A 5,160-nucleotide genomic window follows, 5' to 3' on the forward strand; every position below is an offset into this window, starting at 1 on the left:
TAGTGATATTGAATTCTTGTAGTTGATTAGTATGCATGAGGTAGGAACCCATCACCCTGTTACCAAGCCCGGGACGTCATTTACTTTAATGCTACGCTATAGTAGACGGGGTTGGTATGAGTGCACGAGAGTGGTGTGAAGAAGGAGGACTCTACGTCAATGACGACAACTCCATGATGGCATCTGCAAGGACTGCATTTTCAAGGCCTCAAGACTTCAAGACTCGAGACAAGAATTCAATACACACTACTGGGTGAAGGACGGTTGACGGGCACCCTGGAGAAACCAGTGGTTGGCCGGGATGCATGGAGAAGCGCCATGACATCTTGCGGAAAGCTTCACCCAGACTCAAAGAGACGGAAGAATACTTCATGCCCGGAAGCTTACCTGTGCAACCGCAAGTCACTATGGGCTCTGGCTTGGTTGACCTTAGTTGTGACTCTGGCTGGGACAGTGCTAGCAGATGTAGAACTACGGTAGGATTGGATGAGCACCGGACAGTGGTCAGAGGAACTCTTCGGAAGACCATGTTTCGGTCATCTTGTTCTCAAACACCCTGAAGTGCGAGAACGTAAAGAGAGGGATCGAATCTTGCGGGTAAAGTGTACAAACCTCTGCAGAGGGTTTAAACCTAATCGATTAGCCGTGTCCCCGGTTACGGACAATTTGAGCATCTGGACTTGGATCTATCTCGGAACTCTCAACACTGGACTGATAACTTAATTGTGGGCAACCTATGATGATTTTGGGCTATGAGACATCGGTTGGCGGAACCATGTCATGATAGAAAACTCCATAGTATAGACTTCACTTTTGCCTTTGATGTAGGTAAAATAAAACCAGCTTTTACGCAAACAAAATTCAGATACAGAGCCACAAAGCCATAATGCATATAGTATAGTTTTATCATCTGTTCTTTTTATTGTGATCTTGCCGGTACATTCAATGTACTGACCTACACGGCTGCAACGTATCATGTTGCAGATTTTTCCTCGACGAGTAAGAATTACGATACAGGGTTACGGTCTACACTCAACCTGCCGATGGCGTTGATGGGACTCCACACCCGTTTGATTGTTTCTGCTGAGTATTATGAGGTATATATCCTTTTACGTTATTTATACATGTGATTGCACTTTGATATATACATTGATGTACTGTGTGTGCCAGCATACTGATCCAGGGATGGCACAGTAACACAGAGGCTTGACCGTCTGAGGTCGGGTCGCTACAGAAATGGTATCAGAGCACATGTTGACTGTAGGACGTGACCCTAGAAATCGGAAAGCCCTTGGACATGATTTCTCAAAAACTTTATTTTCAAAAAGACTCTTACTGCTCATCTTTTCTGATTTTATCAAATAAACACTCTCACCTCAAATAGTTAGAATATACACCTTTCCCTTTTGACCACACGGAAGATCAACTGAAGTCGCTCCAAGAATTAAAGATATCAGACAACTGATGGCCATTTCAGAGTAAACAGGATTTCACCATGCGTTGGAAGAATTGCAGCTGCAACAATTGAAGACTCCGAAGACTTGAAGAATTTGAAGTTCCTGAAGAATTATTTGACCTTTAGAGACCAAACCCTGTTATACACCTACGTTAGATGCGATGATTTATGAGCTGTCATTTGTTTGATGTTTTCCGACAGCCACAAAGTAAAACTTGTTTCCTCAAAAACTATCGTTTGTATTGTGTGTATCCCTCCCCACCTCTCTCATATCTCATCCCAAAACTTTTGGACCCCATAGATGATGAATGAAGTTGGACTGATATTCTCTGGACCGAAGACTCAGCCGGAGGCAGAGCTATGGATTCAGAACATGGAAAATCACTTCGGGAGCAATTTGATTCCAAGGAAGTATGAGGTTCAATACGCTCTTCAGTGCTTTACAGAAAGTGCTGCAACCTGGTGGAAAATGCATCAAGCCATACAAGGATTTAATGGAGCAAGAACTTGGAAGGAATTCAAGAAGACCCTGTTGAGATCACGTCTTACCCGGAAGCACCATGATACACCAAGAAATAAACCTTGTGCCTGCAAGATTTGCGGAGAAATAGGACACACCCAGGAGGAACACAAGGATGGATGCCCTCATTGTGAGGAGAAACACCCAGCTGAGGAATGCCCAACTAGTCAGATGACTTGTTTCTTGTGTGAAGGAACCACCCACTACCCGACTCAGTGTCACATTTACCCCATGGTGCAACAAACTATTCAGGAGCAGGAAGAAGGAATGAAAGAAGCCCTCCGAGAAGTTATGAAAGAACCTGTGATGAAGGAATGTGTTGAAGACCCTGATGGAGAAGGCCTCAACAGATTTTACTCCAATGCCTGCTATTCATGTGGAGAAGAAGGACATTTTTCACAGTATTGCACCAAGGAAAGAAAAGAGTATCTGGGATACTTCCCGACGGAAGCAATAGAGTTTGATCCACAGGGAATAAAAGGTTTGATCAGAACGAAGAAACCCTGGAAGAGAAAAAAACAAAGACACCCTCAGAACAACCCAATTTTTGCAAAGAGGGACAAGAGTCATATTACCTGTTTTGAATGTAAGGACGTCGGGTATTATGCCAATCATTGTCTTGAAAGGAAGCAAGGAACTCAAGGAGCAGGCACCATCTCCAAGAAGCCCAAAGACTTATCGAAAGTTATGTGTTTTCATTGCAAGGAAGCAGGACATTATGCTACTAAATGTTCCTACAAGAAGGAAGCTGGAGTTGAGTAGTTGGAATTTTGATATGGATAATAAGAGTGGTAGAAACCAATTTTTCTTTTCATGATTACAATAAGTTGAGTTATGTAATGGGTGCTCAGAGTTTGTAATGGATTCATGAAATCAATAAAGTTAAGGTGACATGTTTTCATATGTTTAATTGTATGAGTTGTTACTCTATGAACACGGATTTTGACCATTTTCGAGGATCTGAGAAATATGGTCTATGGATGGATTTGTGAATTTCATTTTAAGGGTGATAGTACCCTATGAAGAACACTAGACCAATGGAAATGGAAATGTGTCCCACAGGTTGGAGTTTGGAAAAAAAAATGAGTTGAAGTTTTATCTTTGATATGATGGTATTAAGAAATGAAATGTTATTGGATTTAAAGTGGTGTAATGTTGGAAATGGAGCAATTGTAACTCCAAGGATGAGTGAAAGTGGTACAAGTGTTGAAGTGGGCTCATAACCCACAGGCCCAGGAAATTAATAAGGATCAAGTACCCACTGGAGAAAGAAATTTTGGGAATAGACTACGATTTGATCAACCGACGATTCTATAGGAGTTTACGCAAAACCTGAGAGTTGTTAAGGAATGATAGATGTTTGTTTGGCCTGCAGAATCAATGGATTTTTCCGAACTTGGTTCGTCGACAAGAGAAATTCTGCAATGCTTGTGAGGATGACCGAGTGTTAGAATGCGAGATTCGCTAAACCATGTACAAGGTAATGATTTGGGTGCGGGATGGATTGATCACCATGCCGACTTACTCTTATTATTCGCCTTGCTATATGGGATGGTAAACCTGAGTGACTTACCTATAGTAGAGAGACGACGATCAAAACCTTGTTGAACCTTAGAATGGTATAAGCATTTTTCCCCTTGTACAAGGCAGCTTTTGCCAACCGTAGGTTATACGGTGAGGTTCAACCCAGACCCGTTTTCTGTAGGAGAAACCATAAATTGTCGACCACCATGAGATTTTCGATAGTTGTTTAGTATTGGTGACAGACCTATCAGCTAAGAAGATCCAGTCTCGGACGAACTTCAACTTTGACGAACCGACCCAAGCTTTTGAGGAAAACTCTATGCTTCTGACAGAAGAGCTTTAATGAAGGAGCTATTGTAAGATATGTGAAGAGACATACATTGTCAGCCCTCCAGAGGAAATATCTGAGTTTATTGGAACCATGACCTTGTTTTTTTTTAAGTGTGGTAGCACCCCTGACCTTTCTGACCAAAACTCTTGCTAGAAGACCCCCAACCCCTACCCTTTTCTTGCTAGCCTCTTCGAATCTCGAGGACGAGATTCATTTTAAGTGTGGTAGGTTTGTAACATCCCAAAATTCTAAATTTTGGAATGTTATATTAAATAAATATCTATGCTTGATTGTCTGATTGTTGGTTTGATGGATTGAGTGAAACTGAGTGAAATTTGAAACTTTTGAAAGTTGAATGAGAGGGAATGAAATGACTTTCCCAAAACTTTCCCCTTTTGCCTTTTGATCCCAATGGATTCAAATTCATACCAACACCAAAGCCTAGAGTGAGGATGACATGACTTCCTTCATTTTTAAATGAATAGGGTTTTGGAAAAAGATTTGAATTTCATTTGGGAAGATTTCAAATTCAAAGCTTTATGCAACTCAATGATATTCATGAGGGAAGATAAGATGACTTCTTCAATTATGTGAAATAGGAGTTGGAAGTTATAATGAATCAAGTTGAAAATCATTTGAAAGTGCTTTGAAACCCTCTTTCAAATTTTGAGTTTTGAATTTGAATTTCAAACTTTGGCATGTGGGAAACATTTCAAAAACTAAGCCTGATAAATACTTGATCAAAAGTATGAGAGGAGCAAACATGACACTCCAAAAACATCAGAGGAAACAATGCCAAAGGATTTGGATTCAAATCTGAATTTTATTTGAATTTGAAAAAAATGGATTTTTATAAAGTTTGGATTTTTGCCTTTGGAAAAATGTTCAAATGAAAGGGAATATTCCCCTGATCATTTTAGTATATATATACCCTATATAAAATATTTATAGATAATGTTTTATTTTTGTTTTTGTTTTATTTAAAAAAATAAAGAAAACTCCCCGGGGCGCCAGCCAGGCCACCCCAGGCCCAGCCAGCGCCACACCCCTCCCCTCCCCGCCTGGCCCAAGCCAGCCGGCCCACTCGGCCAACAGGCCAGCCGAGCCAGGCCAGCCCAGCTCCACCCGACCCCCTCGCCCCTCTCTCCCTCTCGCTGACCCGTGGGACCCGCCCTGTCTTCCCCAACCCCTCGCCCACGCCACGACCTCGCCGGAGATCGACCGGATCCCGAAGGATCCGGGATCCCCCGATCGCCCCGATCCCCTTCCGAAGCTCGCCGGACCCCCAGGCTATAAAGCCTAGCCCCTCCGCACCCCATTCCCCCCTAG

The sequence above is a fragment of the Triticum dicoccoides genome, chromosome 3A (assembly GCF_002162155.2).
Source record: "Triticum dicoccoides isolate Atlit2015 ecotype Zavitan chromosome 3A, WEW_v2.0, whole genome shotgun sequence".
In the NCBI taxonomy this organism is placed as follows: Eukaryota; Viridiplantae; Streptophyta; class Magnoliopsida; order Poales; family Poaceae; genus Triticum; species Triticum dicoccoides.